Below are 22,040 nucleotides of genomic sequence, written 5' to 3' on the forward strand. Positions count from 1 at the left end.
TCCTCCTCCTCCTCCTTTTTAAAAAATATTACATGTAGCTGTAAGTGTCAGCACCCTGCAGAACCCCTTTGGGTGGACAGTACTTGGACTTTAAAACACCTTGGTCTCCACACTGTCGTCCCTGTCACCTTCCTTCCTGGTAGGAATAAGAATATTCTAAAGAGACATTTATATGTCTCCCTTTGGCTAACAGCTTATGAAACAGTGGATCCATGAAATTCTAATTTCCCAGGAGTCTCACTCTGGGCAAAGACTGAGTCCTCCAAAAGAAAACTCCGTTGAAGACACATTTACCCCTTATCTGAATACCTTGCTCTGGAGAAAGCTGAGAATTGGGAGGGATGGAAAATAATTCATTGTATGGCTTAGATTACTTGTGCATATCTCTTGCCATCTTTCTAAACCTGTTTGCACTCCCAGTATCAATTGGGTACATTATCTCACATCACCTGTTTGCACTCCCAGGATCAGTTGATTACCTTGTGTCATCATCTTTGTTACAGATTATTCACACTGAATAAATATGTTTTCATTTTTTCTTATTAGTTTGTTTTTTCTTTTCTATTGTTTATTTTAAGAGAATAGTTTCACTCTGAATGTCTAGCTGGCCTGAAACTCACTCTATAGTCTATCTTAGGACATCACAGGGATCTGCCCACCTTGTCTAGAGAGTGTCTGCCTTATAGTGGACATGTCACAACTCGATTACTTGGTTCTTTTAATTGGCCTAATAACGATGAGTGGCTGAACCTGGTTGGTTATGGTAACCACAGCACAGCCTCTGGTCCTATCTCCATTAACAGAAGAGGCTCTCATCAAATGCAGCTCTCATCAAATGCAGTCCACTGTCTTCTATGAGCAGTATTATTTTTCTTTATCATTGAGTATTATAACTCATCAACGGACTAGTTCAAAGTCCTGTTCTTAATCTACACATGGTGAAACCCAGACTCACAGAGCTAGGCTTTGAATATAGTTAAGTGTAACTGCCCGTCTTACTCCTCCTGTCATTCTAACACCTCACTAATGAAGCCCAAGCCACCTAAGCCAGGCTTGATGACTTAGAAAGATGTACTTAGAAAGTGAAGTCAGGAGTTAGAAGATCTCAAAGTCATCTAAGGTGAAAATGGTCAATGGGTTATTGTAGGAACCTTTGTAGGAGGCCCGCAGAACCTAGGGAGACTGTGATTGTCTTGGGCCAATGTCCATAGTCTTCCCTGCAGCACCATAACTTCAGGTCCATCACACTAGCAAGTGTTAGCTGAGGTGTTTGCCACTCAGTGTTTTCTGTTTTTGATGTTTCCTGTCCAACGCAGCCTGGGTCACTTCAGTGTCAGAATTCTGCTGATCCTTAAAGAGTGGAATTCTCCCGCAGGTGGGAGAATTAGCCTCAGGCAGGAATGAGCTCCCTAATTACATATCCAAATGTGATGCGTTCAGCCCTGAGACCATATACACACAGCTAAAAGAAATGGACTCAGTCAGTTGTATTCATGTATTTGTGCATACTTATTCACACATACTTCCCAAGCAACTGGAGGGGGGCAGTTTGGGAAGGGATGGAGAGGACAAGAAAGGGAGAAAGTGATGTGATATTTTGTCAGGGTCTGGGGCCAGCCTGGACCTAAAATTATCTCTTGGACCAGCAAGGAGGCATGGGAATAAAGACACAACTCACATGACTTTATCAGGAGGGAGTTTTTAGGGATCCCTCATGAAATCCTGAGTTTACATCCTGAAAAATCACCCACGTTTATTCTCCAAACAGCTTTTATACCAAATCGTAAACTGAGGGGGAAAGTTATAGCATTTTGTTTCCTAGGTAACCAGGAGAATGACTGTGGTCATGTCCACACCTTTCCATGTCCATTGTGTCATGACTTCCTATCTATCTTCCTGCTCTGTATGCCTGCTCTGTCACGTAGACTGAAGAACACCTCTTTCCCAGGCGACCTCCCAAATTAGAAGGAGCAGAGCGACATTAGCATATCCTGACCCTTTGTTTTGGACGGTGTGAGTTTGTCTCAAAAGGCTAGGTGACCACCTGTGTAGTAGGTGCACACTGTGGCCTGAAATTTTGGTCGCCATACCATATAGAAGTATGGGCCTGTACAATATGGCCCCCATAATACTTTTAATTAAAATATAAAAATAATTTTAAATTAAAAAGTGGCTAGAGAGACAGTACTGATTGACCTTACAGGCATCACGGGTTCCGTTCCCAGAAAACTCCTGATAGCCTAGTTATAGCCTCCCGTAACTCCACTCCTAAGGCATCTGATGCCCTCTTCTGGCCTCTGCAGGTACTGTGCGCAGACCTGCTGGCAAATATCTATATATATAACATAAAAATAAAAGTGGAACTCTTGTGACTGGAGAGATTGCTCAGCAGTTAAAAGCACTGACTGCTCTTCCAGAAGATCTCAGTCCAATTCCTAGCACCCACATGACAACTCACAACTGTTTGTAACGCGAATTCCAGGGTCCTGACACTCTTGGCAAAACACCAGTAGACATAAAATAAAAATGAGTAAATAAGATTTGTTTAAAAAGAAAACAAAATTCTCTATGGTGATGTCACAATCCTGAGAAAGATAGCTGTCAGTGCTAGGTAAGATGAGCTCTATCTGTCACTGCACGGAAGCAACTGTGACCTTCCCCTAAGTCAGCATTCTCAGAGGCAAAAGCAGCTTCATTCTGAGATTTGGCTAGCTTTGCCAAATCTTTGTTCATCTAAGACCAGCATCGACAGTGCTGATGGGGCTTTTCCTTGACGATTTCTGTATTTGTATTCTCTGTTCTTTGTATGTGTCAGAACTGTCGCATTGATACATCTTTTAAGTGTATACTTTAGACCATATAATCTAAAGGATAGACTTGCTCTGTAAATCTCCATCTGTCTAAGTGGCAAGACTCTCAGTCTCCTGTTCCTGTTTAACTTGTTCAAAGTATAATCTGAGACCTGAATCTAAAAGAGGCTTAAGGAGGACAGCATGTGTGGACTGCAGAATCTGTGCAAGACTCTGTTGCAAGCTATTGCTGGCCATGACATAATTATAACAGATGACCACTGATATTTATAAGATCAATCCTCCAGGTAATGATCAACTAATCTGATGGACGAAATTCATAGACAAGGCTTATGAAAATATTGCCTATTAATAAATACTGACTGTTCCTGTCGGCCAGTTCACATGCAGACATGGTATCTCACCAGTACCTGTACTATAATGCGTAATCTCTTGTGTATATGTAATCTCATGATTGCATCTCAATCTTATGGGCACATATATCTGTGAATGTTCAGAAAGATGACTTCTCATTAAACTGTATAATTGTATATATAAAAAACATACTAGGATATGCCTCATAACCAGATCTTTTCCATGAGGGCCGTAAGACACTTAGGCCCTGTTTTGTCATCACTAGCTCCGACTGGCATAAAAAAAATTAGCAATTTCTTCTCAGTTCTAAGACAAGCCACAGACATTTAATTGACTAATTACCTCAAGAGCAAATTCAAAGTAGACAAAATGTCTCTGTGAATGGATTGTAAGTTAAAAACTGCAGTTATGCACAAGGACATAGTTGCTGGTGTCTAGCCAAGCTTGTTAGTGCAGAGCAACCTGGAACTATTACGCCGTCTTTTCTAGCCAGGCTTGGCTGAGATCAGTGGCCATTAAATTCCTTAGCAATTAACACTCTGCACAAACTTCTAACCTCAGTTTATGGTACAAAATTCAAGACTCATCTAACTAACTGTTTAAGTCCTAAAACTTAGATAGAGGACAAGAATAAAATTAACCAGGTGCAGAGAGAAACAGCTTCACATAGGAAAGGCTTCACAGATGGCCAGGACTACAGAATGTAGCCTCAGTCTTACGAAGTTACAAGCATCCCTCCTTGAACTCTGGGACTGCACACAGGATAAGAAAATGTATCTTCAGATTTTGGACACTGAATGCCAGCCTTGAGGAAAATGCTGAAGTGCCCAGTGGTCTTTGGCCCTGCCTGTGTGTTGTCATGGTAAATAGCTCCTCCCCTTATTGTTTACTCAAGTATACATCATGATTCTGAGAACGTTTTGTAATCCTTTTGCTGCCTAAAGTTAAATATATATAAGCTTTGTGAATAGGGGAGCTGAGGAGAATTGGGAAGAAAAATTGGGATAGAGACGGGGCAGGGAACCCTGACTGCTCTTCGGACTGGAGAGGGAGGAGGAGAAAAGTGGGGGGAGGGGGAGAGGAGCGGGAAGAGGGGGAGGGAAATGGGAGGCTGGGAAGAGGTGGAAATTCTTTTTTTTCCTTTTCAATTAAAAAAAAAGATTTAGAACTAGAGAATTGGAACAGGAAAAGAGAATAAAAAGAGCATAATCCTCAGATCATATATATGAGTCTTTCTTTTAGATAGATAAGAAAATTTCCTAAAGTCCTTGCTACTCTGAGATATTCTTTTGGCAACCTGAGTGCAGCCTTGGGATCTGGACTCCCGGGGTTTGACATGTCTCCGAAGCTTTATGCAGAGCTGGATGTATGACAGAGAAGTTTGTTTATTAGTCTTTTAAGTATTTGTAGTGATTTCTCTCTTGGAAGACATATTAATTCTAGAATAGCTATACCTCCAGCCTTTTAGGAAAAATGTTTCCAAGATAAGCTCTCATTCGTTGACCCAGGTAGCCTGGATCTCACTCTGTTGCTCCACAGGGCAATGACCTTGCTTTCCTCTTGTTCAAGCCAACTAAATTCTTAAAGGGCTCTACTACCACTGAGTTTTAAAAATACACATTTGAGCCATGTAGTCAATTGTCCATTTCAGCAACAAGAAAAGGATTTACTTGTGGAATATCGCTTCTGCCTTCAGAACAGAATAGGAAGAATAGCTTCTTGTATATAACACAAGGGGGACACGGGGTAGGCAATTATCGGCTGGAGTCTTATGAAAAAGGACCTGAAACAAAAGGAATGGTTTTTGTAATTTTCCAGCATGTCATATGAATGTAGGCAGACCAGATTGGTAGGTGTTCAGTTTGGGAAGGTTAACTTGAGCCAATAAATATTGAATTTCCAATTAGGGAACTCTCCTATGCACATATGTTTGACATAGCTCTTTTACTATCCTTGTTAACACAATTAAGTCAATTCAGAGGACTGAAACACAGGCCATTGGCTTGATTTGTGTGTGTCAGAGTTCTGCAGGTAACATTGTATATAGATTTAAGGTCAAACAATATCTTATTAATGCCATTCTTTTACCAGGGAATGGCCTGCTCTTTTTAAAAGTCAGTATAGCTATGTGTTTTTTCAATTGCATTTATAATTTTAAAAAGTCAAGTATTAGTTTCCTTTTTAAAATATTATTTTTGAAAGGAATCACTGCTCTAATCTGTTTTTTTATTCTCCAGTGTTCCTCAGTCATTAATAATTTCTTTCCATTTCTCTCAAGTACTGTTGGTTATTTCTTTTTAGAGCAGTGCCTCCTGTAGCTCAGGCTTCCTTCAAGCTATATAATTGAGAATTGCTTTGAACACCTGATCCTACCTCTGGTGCCCAGGACTGGGAAGACAGTCCTGCAACTCCTTCCAGGCTGGGCCTTGCCTGGTCACTGAGAAGGAAAAACAGACCAGTTAATGAGTGTCATCAAGCCTCTCTGACTTTTTTTAGAAGTATTATTATTATTTAAAAAGAAACTATCTTTTAAATTTTTATATACCAATCCCAGTTCCTACTTTCTCCTCCCATTCCCTCTACCTATCCCCCCACTTCACCCCCATCACCCCCAGCACCCTATCACCTCAGAGAGGGTAAGGCACAATGCTTCGCCAAAGGTCCATGGCCCTCCTTATTATATCTAGACTGAGCAAGGTATCCATCAAAAGAGAATGGGTTCCAAAAAAGCCAGTATGAGCAGTAGGGATAAATCCTGGTGCCACCGCCAGTGGTCCTGCAGTCTTCCCCAGCCATACAACTGTCACCCACATTCAGGAGTTCCCTCTTTTATTGGAAGAGGGAAGGGCATAAGAATTAAGTTCACTGACCAGCTTTAATGTATAGACACAGCACGGAAAGGGAGGGGTAAGAAGTAGGGTGGATGTTTTTCTGCTTTGAGAGTAGTTGACATTAGCAATGAATAGTGAGGTAATAAATTATAGAAGATTAATATACATCCTGACTGGCCATTTCTTTCTTTCTTTCTTTCTTTCTTTCTTTCTTTCTTTCTTTCTTTCTTTTTTTTTTTTTTTGCAAGACGGGATTTCTCTGTGCATCTCTTGCTGTCCTGGAATTCACTGTGTAGATCAGGCTGGCCTCGAACTCACAGAGATCCACCTGCTTCTGCCTCCTTGAGTACTGGGATTAACGGCGTGTGCCATCATTGCTTGGCTCTGACTGACCATTCCTTGCATCCACAGGCCAGGAATCTGGATAAATATTCTTGTTTCCCTGCAGGCTTTACAGCAGGCAGGAGAAAAAAAAGCCCTATAAAGAGAAAAGAATGTAACTTGGCTCGGTCTAATTTTATTGTAACCGGTATTGTCCACTCGCTTCTGGCCCTGATCATTTTACTTTAGCCTTATTTAAGCTTAGCACAATTTTGAAAATGCATTCAGATAACAATTAACTTATTCCCAAGTACACATTTTAAGATATGTTTACATTGAGATTCCTTACTAAGTACATCTGGCTTCTTTCACAGAAATGGATACTGTTGACTCAGAGATAGTGCCCAAGATTTAGGGTCTTGGAAGTTTGACTGAGGTAAACATAATGCCTGTGGGTGTTAGAATTGGCCTAGCCCTAAGATAACACAAGTGACCTCACTCATAAGAGTGGGTTTTAGGGTCTAAAAGCAATGCTCGAGTTTTATGGGGAAAGGTCTTGGGTAAGTGAAAATCAAGTTTTGGAAGATAAGGCCAGAGCCTATCTCATCAGAGAGCAAATGATCACCAGGTTGTAAAACGACATCATTGCTGTGTTCCCGGAAGAACAGCTACACACCTCAGCACCCCATTCAACTGAAGAGGTAAGCTGTGTGTTTAACTTTCCTGGCTTTTCCAGTACTTATCTGTGTGCATAAGGCTCTTGGCTCTCTTCACATTTAAAGACCTAAACTTACTGTGAACTCAAATTGCTGTAGTTACACTTGTTACACTGTAAAAATGATGTGGCCCTGCCTAACAGGACTGTATTTTCCAGGTTTAATATGTGCAGCGTAGAGAAAAGGGATGAGTGATCTCTGCTGTTCTCTAGTACAAACCCCTAGTCTCTGGAGCGCATGGCCATAAAGCCTGTTTCAGCTTTTTTAAATGGATGGGACTAAAATTACATAATTTTTACCATATCTTTCCTGCCTCCAAGCCTTCGCATAGACTCCTCATTGTTCTCTAATACATGCCCTTTTTTGCTTTAACAACAGTTAAACAGTAACAACTCTCTCTTGTCCATATTGGGTTTCATGGTCTGAGCTGATGAGGACGACTGACCAGGTCTCTTCCTCTTCATGTGGTAGCCTTTAGCTGACCAGCTGGGCCTCTGTCCACCCATGTGTAAACCCCCCAGGTTTCCATTGAACCTAGCTGGTCATTCCAGTCTTGCTATCAATGAGACAGCTACTGGGCGCACGATTGACCAGATCTTCACTTTCACTGGCAGAAAAATACCAAGAATTTGGAAAAGACTTATATGTCTATAACATCAACTTCAGGAAGGCATTTGGTAGCATTTGCAGGAAAGGAATTTGGGAAACAATGAGGTTCTGCAGGTACGCAGAGAAAAATCACAAGAATACTAGAAAATGCCTATAAAGGCACCTTTGCGTCAGTCAGCGTCTGTGGAGAACTATGTGATGAGTTTAAGATAATCATAGGAGTGTTGCAGGGGTGCATCCTCTCACCACTGCTCTTTAATATATCCTGGGATTAATAATAGCAACAGCCCTGGAGATGAGGTGATAGGCGTGCTGATAGGTGGTGTGTGAATCAGTAATTTGCATTTTGTCAATGATACAGCACTACTTGCTGAAAGTCCAAATGAGCTGCAGGCCATGGTAAATAGAGTGGTGGAAGTCAGTGAAAACCTTGGTATAAAAGTAAACATCAAGAAGACTGAGATACACGGGAAGGGCACACAAGGATTTTAACATTGTAATATAGAATCAGAATCTCAAGCAAGCAGTCAGCTTTGTCTATCTGGGAGGAAACCTCAGTTCAAAGGAGGGAACTATTTCAGATGTCAAGAGGTGGATAGGGATAGTGAGGGCTACATTTCAGGTACTAGGAAATGTTTGGCCAGCAAGAGACATAATGACAACAACAAGATTACAAGTATGTGAGACACTTGTCTTGAACTGACTTCTTTACAGCTCTGAAACCTGGACAATGAAACACTTCTCAGAACAGCGGTTGAATGTGTTTGAGATGGCGTGTCTCAGGAAGATTCTATGTGTAACACAGAGACAGGCTGTGCAACGATGACCTTAAGAAACATCTCCAGCTACAGAAGGAAGTAAAATACAGCGCTTGAGATACTTCAGCCATGTTATGAGAATGAATGATGACAGATACCCAAAGACAGCATTGTTTGGAGGAGTACAAGGGATAAGGTGAAGAGGAAGGCCCCTAAAATGCTGGGTAGACAGCATAAAGGAAGACTGTGGAACCTTGGGTATGACAATAACGAGCATCTAGGACTGCCCAGGATAGGAACAACTGGAGAACTGCCATAAATGGGCTGCCTGTGCGTGCTTAAACATTGCTGGGGCATACATGATGATGATCAGTTATTGTTTGAAAGTTACTTCAGGATCCCCCTGCTATGAGGTAAAGGGTTGGCTACACTGGGCATTGAGTGTGCAATGTAATATGTACAAAAAGGACCCTTTATCTTTGAAGAGGAGCAGGAAATGCTCTTGGACTGGAACAATTTCTACTAAAATACAAATTCTCCAGCCTTTGGCCCTGTTTGGCCCTAGGACAGGAGGCAGAACTGAGAAGGCCTGTGCTGTGTGAGTCATTTTATATCCATTTATATATACCCAGTGGGGGAGTTGCTGCCATCCTGAGGCCCAAGTTGGTGATCTGAGATAATCTGGGAAAGCTCGGCAATCAGGTATAACAAGGTATAGCTTGTGAGTCCTTTCCAGGAATCTCTGATGTAGCTGCAGATAGCGGTGAGGGAGACCACAAACCATGTCATGATGAATATGGGTTCCACTGTGCCTAGACCTGGAACATCAACTTGGCTGAGCTGTCAGAGTCCAAGCTGCTAGAATTGCGATGGACTGTGTGACAACTGTGACTCTTGGCCCATGTGGTGACCTGGGCAGTGGCCCTTAGCTTCGTAGTCTCCCTAAGCATATATTAACTGGGAGGGAAAAGCTCTGCAGCCCTGGCCATAGGAACCGGCGATGCATGTAATATCATCGTCCAATGTGCACACACAGGCATTGGTTTGGGTATGCAAGATAGATTGGAAAACTGAAGGTCTGGTTTCTAAAAGTTCTGAACATTGGATTCCACATTCAGGCTTGTATGCTAGGTATAACTCCAGCTCCAGAGAATATGATTCCCTTTTCAGACCTTGTCAGAAATGAGGACAAAGTGGTGCACAGGTATGCATGCAATAAAACAACTTACAAACATAATGAATCTAAAAATGAAATTTAAAATCTTTAAATCTTCAAAATATACAAAGAACTCAAGAAACTAGTCATCAAAAAATAATAATCCCATGAAAAAAATGGAGTATAGACCTACAGAGAACTCTCAACAGAGGAATCTAAAATAGCTGAAGGACACTTACAAGATATTGGCACAGAGTAGGAATATTTAACATTTCCTGTGGGAGAATCTTCCATTGATGGCTTTTAGCAGGCTGAGGATTATTATATGTAGGCACATTGAAGGCAAACTTTTCTGTCTTTTTCTTTTAAAGATATAGTGAAGAAAAAATCTTTTAAATCAATAACTATAATAGGCAACAGGAAAGACAAAGGAATTCCAGATTGTAGAGGACCCATCGGTTGAATCACCTTATTAACAGTTCTTAGATCATTCTCCATTCTCCAGATTTCTTTTTAGCAACAAATACAGGAGAATTTCAAGGGATGGTAGATTCTTCAATATGCTGAGCATATAGTTGCTCCTGTACCAGATGCTCTAAAGCCTGAAGTTTCTCTGTTGTTAAAGGCCATTGTTTAATTCATATAAGTTTCTTAGTTAACATTTTAAAGGTAAGGCTATTTGTACCTCTGAGAGTTTGCTAGTTGTTGTTCTGTGTCTTTGTAAAGCCTGAATAGTTGGTGAGTGTTTTTATAGCATCTTATAATATCCTTCCTAGAAACATGAGTTGATTTATGGTCCATTTCTGAGACTGCAGGAATGTTAATCTGGGTATTCCATTGCTACAACAGATCATGACCCCATAGATTCACTGATATATTAGACACTTATAGCTTTAGCCTGCTTATCTGTTCTTTAGCCCTATAAATTTAACCTGTCTCATGCTTTGTTTTACTTGAGATGGGGTCTAATTCCTAGGAATTGAACATCTGCCTCCTGAAGAGGCCAATTCAGATGCCAAGATTCTGGAGTAATAATATCACATCCACACCCATGTCCAATAATCTTTCAATTATAATGTTATCTGCTTTCAACCTTGGTCTTTGATCATTTATAGAAGCCTGCCAAAATATATGTTTCCTATTTTTTTTTACACTGAATTTTCTAATTTTCCTGGGCAGGCATGTCCTCTACAGTGACTGGAAATGGCTGGACCATGTTTGACCTGGGGGCCTGTGAGAGGCCCCCCAATGAGTTTCCTGATGGCAATTGGTTGTCTGTCCCTCATTGATCTACATTTATTGGTTCAATTGTTGGCCTTTGCTGCATCTTCTACATAAGCCAGAATATTGAGACCTTCTATTTTGTCATTCTCAGAAGAAATATTATTTCTAGAAATGCCCTGTCTACAATCCCTTCTCAGATGTCCTATTCTACTACAGCTAAAACATTTTGCATTTTGATGTCCCTTCATACCTTTGGAAATTGCTTCTCTTACCCAAGTCTCAGTATTATAGTCAAATGACTCAGTGTTTGGTGTGCACAGGATCCATTTATCCATTGGTGCTGACCTGACCTTTAAAAACCCACATTCTTTTTGCATTCTAAATTGGCATTTTCAAGAGCCAGAGATTCAATAGCTACTTGTCTAGCTTCTGGATCTGTTATCCCTATTAGTACAACTTCAGTTAATCATTATAAAAAGTCACTAAAGTGTTCTCTTGGGCCTCGTATGTATGACCTTAGTATATGACTCATTTCTTCTTTGTTTTTTGAATCTTGTCCCAAGCATTCAAGGTTGCAGTATGGCATAGGGACAAGATGTGTTCATTGTATGTAGCTTGACCAGCTTGACCAGGATAACGGCCCTCACCAAGAATTTGATCTTAGGAGGGTTCAAATCCTCTGACTCTACCTTGATGTTCCAGGGCTTTAGCCTTCTCTCTCTAATAGCACTTCCACTGTAACTGTGGCCCATCTTCTAGCACAGCTGAGACGAATTGAAGCTAATGGTGTGGAGTAGCCTTATTTCTTGAAGCCTTCATCTTTACCTACTTCCTCATATATGGTGAATACATGCCACAAGATACAACTTCTTGGTTAATATCTTTTAGATCTTTCATTCCTATTGGTTCTCATTCTCTATATCCTTTTGCTTATTGAATATTTCCTGGCTTTTCAGAGGTAGTAACAGAATAAGTAGCTAGAACGCTTAGTAAATCACCTCTGACTCTGAGAGGTACTGGCAGTCTAAATCCTTACTATTGTCATTTGCCTGTACCTCCTCTCCTTGCTTATCAGTTCTTACAACTTCCTCAATCCATTCAAACCTTTTATCACTGTCTTTTAAAAAGTCTGATTCTCTTGACCTGTAACTAGTTCTAATAATTTCATTAAATCAATTAATTTCTGGATCTCATTCTGTACATGTGATTCCAAAGTTTTAAATTTTTTTTAAGAGGGTAGAAAATTTCTTTATTTTCTTATCTTGAAACAAATTTAAGAATAAAGGCCACTAGAATCAGTAATATTTGCCATGACATTATGGTCTACTATTATCGAAAAATTAGGTTGCATAGCAATCTGTATGGTATCTAATGTTTCTTTTCAAATAATGCTGGTCAAATTTTTTGAAAATGTTGGATTTTTGAAAAGTGGAAAATTTACAGCAAGAATCATTTCTAGAAATTCAACTCCTTCCTTCTCCTCCCTCCTCTCCTTCTCCCAAGCAAATAACCAAAGTTTTAAATTTTTCCACTAATGATATCTTCTCATCCTTAGAAATTATTTAAATGGCATGTAGAAGTTGACTTCCTGGAGGGATGGCCTATCTGCTATCTTATCAAAACTTTTTTTTTAACAGATTTTGATTGTTAATTTCAACAGTATGATTTTTTCAGATAATCTCTCAGTACCAATTTGTAAGGTTTCACAACCCATTAGTATGAGTTCAATTTTTCTACCAAATTAACATCATTTTCAATAGTATGAATCCTTTCAGCTAACTTCTCATTGCCAGTATGTAAGGACTGAATCATTTCTAAAAGTTTCTCATTCTTGACTCTGTTATCAAACTATTTCTTTAAGGATATAATATGAAGAGCGAAATTAATAGCCACTATGGTCACAAAAGTATATGTACCAGGTAGGTCATATAGCTCTTGCAGAAATCCATCCATAGTAGAAACAAAAAGGTTGGCAAATTCCTGGATTATCTTGGGGTTGCTTTATAAATTTCAAGTTTATTTACTTAATTATTAACCAATCAATCTAATATTTAGTTCTCAAATTAACTTCTCAGCAAATTGTTGTAGGTATAATAATCTTGATTGGCCAGCAGGTGTCACAGTTGCGGGAATAATGCAGGTCCTAGATCAGGATCTGAATTTCCTGAGTCTTCACAGAGTTGCTAACAAATTTGGTTAAGTTCTTTTTCTAACAACTGATTAAGTTAGTTTATTAAAATAATTGACTTAGGCATCTGCAATAGAGACTTCAACTCCTACTCCTAACTCAATTCTGATGGAAGTAATCTGTTTAACAATCTCAGAAGGGCTGTGTAAGTCAATGAGTCGCTTGTGGATTCTCATTTGGAAAAGATCCCACATCTTGGAACCTTCACCTCAAGGTGTTTTTCTTGTAGTGATCCTCAGTGTCTTGATAGTCATGAGCACCAGTCCTTTAACTTTCAAATGTTTCTCCTTTGTGCCTCTGATCAAGTCAGCACACACCTCCAGTGACTTCACCTTGTGGCTGGTGAGTGTGACTGGAATTAGATGTATTGCCACCTCTGGATCCGGTATCACGGCTGAGACATGGCTTCCTGAGCAGTTTGTTCCTCAGCAGTGAGCAGCAGAGAGTCAGGATGGAGCAGGCTGAACAGCTGACACAATTGCTATTCAATTGTAAGACATTCTGCTAGCCTGATTTTTTTTTTTAAAATTGTGTTTTGTTTTGTTTTGAAGACAAGGTTTCCCTGTGTAGCCTTGCCTGTGATGAAAGTAACTCGGCTGATTAGGCTGGCCTCAACTCAGAGATCCAAATAATTCTGTCTTCTGTGTGCTAGTGTTAAAGGTGGGTGAATTTGCCTTTTTAAAAAAATACATTGTTGACTGATGAGCCTAGAATGTAGGTTTTTGTACATGTCAAGCATAAGCTATTGTGCTGACCTTTATCCACATCTTGAAGTTTTAAATTTGTCAAAGGGTATTATTCTCTTTCCCAGGCATTAATACTGCCTGAGCCTTATGAGTCACTGTATTGCAGGAATTGACATTCTTCCTACCTATTGCATTTGTTTTGAATTATCTTGAAAGAATATGATTCTTCTGCCCGTATGTATGGATAGGCACCATTTGTGTGGCTGGTTCTCACAGTATTCAGAAGATGGTCATAGAAATCCTGAACTTGAAATAACAGATAGTTATGAGCTCCCATGTAATTATTGGCAATTGAGCCCAACTATCTGCAAAATCAGCAAGAGCTCTTAACTGCTGAGCCATCTCTCCTGCCCTATGTTGTTTATTTATGATCAAAATTTACATTGGTAATATTTTCACCTGTCCATCTGTAACTGCCTAAACATGCAATTATTTTTAGTAAGATCTTATTGTTACAGTTTAGACTGAGGCACTTAAGGTTTCTGGAAGATGAATACAGACCTGGAGTGAATGCATAACTCTCTGTAGGATCTTCAGTAGAAACCTCTAACTTTTTTCTTACATTATACCCAGATCACAGAGACTCCCCAAAAACCACCATGGAGACTGAATCTTAAATGCATAAGCAAAGAGAGTTCATTCAAGGTAAAACTCAGACTCTACATGTGTCCAATGAACTGGCACAATCAGAGAATCTTGAGCTCCATTGGGTTGAGGTCATAATCATAGCAGGGGTGAGGATTTCTAAAGTTTAGGACCCCTGATTGGCTGACATTTATCTAGAGCTGTTCTGGAAAAAAGGGGATTAATGTGTTCTCTGTGCTGGACTTTGGAATGTTAGGTAATTTCTCTTAGATGATCCATTGCTGGGTGAACTTTCTTGGAACCAGGTATTGCTTTAGGATAAACTAAAACTCTGATCTTTTAATACAACCAAATTATAATCTTGAATGTCTTTTTTGGTTCTGTGATTCTGCACAAAGAACCAAAGTATCTTATCTTTTTGTAGAACCATTTGGTTAATCTATTGACAACTCTGAGCCTGTTTTTCTGGCATGTCAATGGGCAATATAGGTAGTCATTTTGTCCCCCATTCCTGGGAGTTCCCCCCTTGTCTCAGCATTTCAACCTATTTTGGGCAGGGAGCATGGGACAATGTGTTCTTTTCTGTAACTACTTCAAACTGACTTTGGGGCACTGTTATCAGGACCCAAGGTGGCTGAAAATCTAGTCCAAGGTATGGAGAGAATGTAAGCATTGGGACTTCTATCAGAATGATCTGGTTCCTAGACTGCACTGAAGAGACAGGGAGCATTCACATATGTTTGACTGGTACACATCAGTTTTTGGCAATCATTAGGAGCAGGTTGTAGTCAGCAGCTGATGCTTGGGTATGTCTGTCAGTCAAGTGGAAACCTGTGGAGTCAGGTTTAATCTAGGAGCAGAAGTTAAAATTTATGAACTTAAAGAAAAATATGGAAACTTTCAGGCCTATAGTCTTGGTATGTAGAAAGGGGAGGGACCTAAGGCCAGGGAAGAGAAAATACCATCCTCAGGAATAGACAAATGGTGAAAACTTAGGCTGAGGTTAATCTGGAATCTTTTTGACCTAGAAGTGGATACAGGTTTTTTCTGAAGCCTATATGAATTTTTATTTTACAAAAGGACATAGTAGTTTGAGCTACATTAGTGTCATCAACCTATACTGAAATCCATATTGTAGAAAAAGCAGGTAATGGGTGCCTATAAAACAGCAGGAACAGACTCATACCTCTGAGTCCTATCAAAAAGTACTGAATTGGGTTAGAAGTTTATACATTTTTCCTCTGTTCTGAAAGTCAGGTACAGATTAAACAGAGGGATCTCGACCTGATGGGAAGCACCTTTACATTTATATTTAGATGACAACCAAAATAAATTTAAAATCTTGAATTTGTGATTGAGCAGTAAGTAGTCACTGCTTTCCCAGCTTCTCAGAACTCTTTTAAATGCTAAACTCTGAAATTCTATACCACAGAAGGAAAAAACAATCTGAAACATTTTTATATCTTAAATTATCTATTTATATTTGTATAACTTGTATTTACAGTTATTTTCTGAGACCCTTAAACCTTATAGGCTTTTATATCCTCATATCATTAGACCTCTTTTTTCAGACCCACATCAAGTCTTGATTTTTTTTTTTTTTTTTTTTTTTTTTTGGTTTTTCGAGACAGGGTTTCTCTGTAGCTTTGGAGCCTGTCCTGGAACTAGCTCTTGTAGACAAGGCTGGCCTCGAACTCACAGAGATCCGCCTGCCTCTGCCTCCCAAGTGCTGGGATTACAGGCGTGCGCCACCACCGCCCAGCTTGATTTTTATATATAAAACGAGCTAGCAATCTGGCTACAGACTTGGGGAAGAACCTGGTTGCCTGCTGCTAAGCTTACAAAATTGTAGCTAGCCCAGCCATCGGTACTATCAGAGATCTAAGAAGGATAAATTATACCTGAGTTTAGACCAAGCAGCTTCTGAATCTATTAAAAATGACAGGGCCCAGTTTATATCCTGCTGGCCATTCCCAGGTCTCCAGACCATTGGAGGCAGAAATATCAGAGCAGCACTCTTCACCAGGCTCATCAGGTGAGAGTCTTCTTTGTGGAGGAACATGGGTAAGACTGACCTTGTTTTGTGTAGACAAAAGTGGTGTACTCTATTCTCCAGTGTCCTCCTGCTTGTTCAGAGTCTGGGCCAGGTACTGGCAGCAGGTGTTGCATTGATGCATGTTGCCCAGTGGTCATGTGTTAAATCCGGGAGGCGGAATTGTGGTGCCCCGTAATCTTCTTTGGAGACCTTGGGTCACTGCCAGGATCTGGGAGTCTCTCTCTGATATAATAAGCTTTTCAGTAAACATTTTAAATGTCAAATTCTGCAGAAGTCTGAAGTATATGAAGGATGCCCAGGTATATCTGAATAGATAACTTGTTTTAAGAGCACCTTTTGAAAACATGTACAGTGAACTAAGTAAGGTTTATCCCTGTGGTTAATTATATCAGTAGTAAATCCCGTGGCAGCAATTAACAAACTTAATCCTTTATAAGGATAGCTACTAATCTGTATTTGTTAACATTCTACAATAGGTTAATAGCTTTTATAGGATTAGGACTTTACATTACATTTTTGCCAATTTTAGCTTTAAAAATAATGATTTTTATTTGAAAATCTTCTTAGTGAAACACAAAGCAGTTATATGACTCAGTGTATCCATATAAACTAAGCTTAGCCAATTTAGCAAAGACAAGGAGACTGGACATACATTGTTAAGCCCGAATAGACCTTGATTATGGAGAGACATTTTTAATACAATAGTTTTTAACTTTTTCAGTGTTTTGACCTTTCAATATACTTTCCCATGTTGTGGTGGGCTCCCATTATAAAATTTTCTTATTTATATTTCGCAACTGCAATTTTGTCATTGTTATGAAACTTAATGCAAACATTTGACATGTAGGTAGTCCTAGGCTACCTCTGTAAAAATGTTTGTAAAGCCCCAAAAGTGTTGAGAACAGCGGGCTGAGAAACTGCTTCAAGACCTTTGTGAGAGTGCTTAGGTCATTGTCTCCTGCATCACAAGAAATGAATGTCCCAGTTTCTGGTTAGCATTTGGTGCTTATGGCTGTGACCCTAATCTTTAGTCTTTTATTTTAAGTTCAAATATCGACAATATAAAACATTTTATAATCATAAATGTCCCATAGCCTTATAAATTTAAATATTTTAAAAACTGTTCTTGAAAAATGAAAATATCTAAAATATCTTCCTGCAATATTGAAAATAAAGTATGTCTTTTTTTTTGTGAGAGACCTGGTTCATCTCTTAGGATCACCATTCTCTGCAGCATATACATAGCTTGCCTTTTGTTTTTTTTTTAAATATTTATTTATTTATTTATTATGTATACAATATTCTGTCTGTGTGTATATCTGCAGGCCAGAAGAGGGCACCAGACCTCATTACAGATGGTTGTGAGCCACCATGTGGTTGCTGGGAATTGAACTCAGGACCTTTGGAAGAGCAGGCAATGCTCTTAACCACTTGAGCCATCTCTCCACCCCATAGCTTGCCTTTTGGATCTCTGCCTGCTCCCTTTCACTGGAGGTGGTGCTTCTGGCACTGGCATTTCTAAAACTGTTAAGGTCCATCCTTACGTTCTTTGGGACTCTAGCCCTGCCATACATTTGCAAACCTCAGCTGTTCCCTTTATGTCTTTATGACCATTATCACCCGGGTGACTCTGAAATTAACAAGTACAGCTGGCAGAGCAAGTACATTCTTGAGTATAAAAGCATTAAAGTGCAGCTTTTTAAATTTTATTTTTTTATAAATGTTTTAAGGACAAGACATGAATTATTATATAAAAATCTATCCCAATTCAAATTATCTTGGAGAACTGTTGTTGTCTCCTAGTCAGGCCCATTTCACATGGTCATCTCTAATCAATATGGCAGTGAAATCCTGTGACAGCCAATTTTTTAAATTTTTATTGAGCTCTACATTTTCTCTGATCCCCTCCATGCCTCTCCCCTCCCACAAGGTCTGCATGCTTCCAATTTACTCAGGAGATCTTGTCTTTTTCTACTTTCTACTTCCCATATAGATTAGATCTATGTAAGTCTCTCTTAGTGTCCTCATTTTTCTCTAAGTTCTCTGGGATTGTGGTTTGTAGGCTGGCTTTCTTTGCTTTATGTTTAAAAACCACCTATGAGTGAGTACATGTGATAATTGTCTTTCTTTGTCTGGGTTACCTCACTCAAAATAATGTTTATTTTCCTGCAAAATTCAAACTGTCGTTATTCTTTTCTGCTGTATAGTACTCCATTGTGTAAATGTACCACATTTTCCTTATCTATTCTTCAGTTGAGCGACATTTAGGATGTTTCCAGGTTCTGACTATGACAAACAAAGCTGCTATGAACATAGTTGAGCACATGTCCTTGTGGCACAATTGAGCATCCTTTGGATATATACCCAAAAGTGTTATTGCTGGCTCTTGAGGAAGGTTGTTTCCTAATTTTCTGAGAAATCACCACGCTGACATCCAAAGATGCTGTACCAGCTTGCATTCCCACCAGCAATGCAGAAGTGTTCCCTTTTCCCCACAACCTCTCCAGCATAAGTTGTCATCAGTGTTTTTTTATCTTGGCCATTCTTACAGGTGTAAGATGGAATCTCAGAGTTGTTTTGATTTGCATTTCTCTGATGACTAAGGATGTTGAGCATTTCCTTAAGTGTCTTTCAGCCATTTTAGATTCCTCTGTTGAGAGTTCTCTGTTTAGGTCTGTGCTCCATTTTTTTCATTGGATTTTTTTTTTTTTGATGACCATTTTCTTGAGTTCTTTGTATATTTTGGAGGTCAGTTCTCTGTACGATGTGGGGTTGGTAAAGATATTTTCCCATTCTGTAGGCTGCCATTTTGTCTTGTTGACCATGTCCTTTGCTTTACAGTCATAACATCTGTTAGTACTCTTATTTCTCTGTTCATTTTTTTGTCTGACTGACGTGTCCATTGGTGAGAGGGGAGTGTTGTGGGGTTTGCTATATAATTTAAGCTTGAGAAGTATTTCTTTGCGATATGAGGGTGCCCTTGTATTTGGGGCATAGATTTCAGTATTGAGATTTCCTCTTGATGGATTTTTTCCTGTGATGAATATGAAATGACCGTCTTTGTCTCTTTTGATTAATTTTTACTTGAAGTCTATTTTGTTAGATGTTAGGATAGCTACACCCACTTGTTTCTTAGGTCCATTTGATTGGTATAGTTTTTCCCAACCCTTTACTCTGAGATGATGTATGTCTTTGAGGCTGAGATGTGTTTCTTGTCTGCAGAAGAAGAATGGATTCTGTTTTTGTGTCCAGTCTGTTAGCCTGTGCTTTTTTAATAGGTGAGTTGAGTCCATTTATATTAAGGGATATTAATGACCAGTGTTTGCTCTCTTCTCTTAATTTAGTTGTCATTGTTGGTGATGTTAATTTGTACATTTCCCCCTTCTTTGGAATTTGTTGCTATGATACCATCAATTGTCTGTTTATTTTTTTTTGTTTTTTTGTTTTTTTTTTTTTTTGGTGTAGCTAACTTCCTTGGGTTAGAGTTTTCCTTCTGGTATTTTATGTAGGGCTGGGTTCGTGGCTAGGTATTGGTGAAATCTAGTTTTGTCATGGAATATCTTGTTTTGTCCTTCTATAGTGATTGAAAATTTTGCTGGGTGTAGTAGTCTGGGCTGTCATCCATGGTCTTTTAATGTCTGCATAATGCTTGACCATGACCTTATGGCTTTTATTATATCCAATGAGAAGTCAGGTGTAATTCTGATAGGTATACCTTTATATGTTATTTGCCTTTTTCCTTTGCAGCTCTTAATATTATTTCTTTACTCTATGTGTTTACTGTTTTGATTATTATGTGGCAAGGGGACTTTTTTTTTAATCCAGTCTGTTTGGTGTTCTATAACCTTTTTGTATCTTCATAGGCATATCTTTCTTTAGGTTGGGAACGTTTTCTTTTATGATTTTGTTAAATATATTTTCTGTGCTTTTGAGTTGAACTTTTCCTTCTTCTATAGCTATTATTCTTAGATTTGGCCTTTTCATTGTGTCCCATATTTCCTGCATATTTTGGGTTAAGCTTTTGTTAGATTTAATGCTTTCTTAAACTGATGACTTTATTTCCACTATTGTATCTTCAGCACTTGAGATTATCTCTTCCATCTCTTGTATTCTGCTGTTCATGCTTACATTTGTGGTTCCTGATTGTTTCCTCATGATTTCTGCTTCTATAATTCCCTTATCTTATATTTTCTTTATTGTCTCTATTTCAGTTTTGAAGTCTTGAATAGTTTCTTTGATACGTTTGATTTTTTTCCTTTGTTTTCTTTAAGTGATTTGATATTTTCCAATTTTTTGTTTGTCTTTTCCTCCATTTCTTTAAGGGAATTTCTCATTTTCTCTTTAGGAGTTTCAAACATTCTCTTGAAGTTATTTTTAGGTCATTTTCTTTAGTTTCATCTATATTTGGTTGTTCAGGTCTTGTTGTTGTAGGGTCTTTAGGTTTTTCTGGTGTTGTGTTGCTCTTTGTGGTGTTGTATGTGTTCTTACCTTTTCTACTCATCCTTTCCTCTAATAGGTATTGTTGGGGCTGTCTGAGATTCTATTGATTAATCTTCTAGGTGCCAGTGAATCCAAAGTTCAGATGGTTGTTCCTCGTGGTACAGTCAGTGCCACAGTTCTAGTTACCTTGTCAGTTACTCCGTGTCCTGGAAATAGCTCATCACTCTTGTGCTTTGTTCTGCTCCTTTGGAGTTTGCTGTCTCAGGCCTACTTTGGCCTAAGTTACTGGATTTGACCTGTTTCTGTAAAACCTGGTCTGGATCCCCTCCTGCAGAAGTCCCTGGCTTAGAGTTGGTCCTGCAAAAGTTTCTGGCTCTGTTCTACTGCCTCAGAGTTCCCAGGCTTGGATCAGCCCAGTACAGCAGAGGACCTGGCTCAGGCTTACTCCCTCAGATGTTCCAGACTCATGCTTAGACATGCAGAGGTTCCAGGTTCCTGCCTATTCCGTTTGCTATTCTAGACCAATGCCTGGACCCACAGAGGTCCTGGCTCAGGTCTACTCCCTCTGAGTTCCCAGACTCATCTCTGGTTCCTGCCTATTCCCTTGAAAGTCCCAAATTCATACCCAGATTGGCAGAGGTCCCATCTCAGGTCTAATTCCTGGGAGGTCCTAGACTCACGGCAAGACAAACAGGGGTCCTGGCTTAGGTCTACTCCCTTGAAGGTCCCAGAATCACATCTGGGCCCTCATCGGTCTCTGGCTCTGGCTCACTTGCTCAGCTGTTACTCCCCTATACCTGTTCCAATGGAGTTTGCTGTCTCTGGTCCAGGTTGGTGGCTCCAACATCCATCATTTTTTAACTCCAGAAAAGTGACAACCAGCCATGTGACTGACGAAAAAATGGTGGCAATCCAAACTGGAATTATGTCATGTGGTTCCTTTAAAATTACCCATGCAGAGATATTTAATTATTAATTTTCAGTGTTAGTAGTTTTAATTTTAACAGATTTTTAACCATATTATCAAAACAAACATAAATTTTAAAGTCGTGAATGCTCAAGTCTAAAGTTTTTCACTGTTCTGGTTTGTGTTCTTCTCCCTGTCCCTGTGTCGGGGACTCAGAGTGACAGGGGGGCACAGAGGAGGCTTCTAAATAAGCATGCCTGGATCTAGCAGAGAAAGAGCCACAATCTACCTCTGGAGTCAGCTTTCAAATAAGGAGCAGCATAAAACAACTACATTACC

At 39.4% G+C, this 22,040-nt stretch overlaps 1 pseudogene; it reads left to right on the forward strand.

The window, feature by feature from the left end:
- Window positions 1-22,040, forward strand: part of LOC101984273 — a 398,439-nt pseudogene that overhangs the window by 15,975 nt on the left and 360,424 nt on the right.

This window comes from Microtus ochrogaster, unplaced genomic scaffold, assembly GCF_000317375.1.
Source record: "Microtus ochrogaster isolate Prairie Vole_2 unplaced genomic scaffold, MicOch1.0 UNK89, whole genome shotgun sequence".
NCBI lineage: Eukaryota > Metazoa > Chordata > Mammalia > Rodentia > Cricetidae > Microtus > Microtus ochrogaster.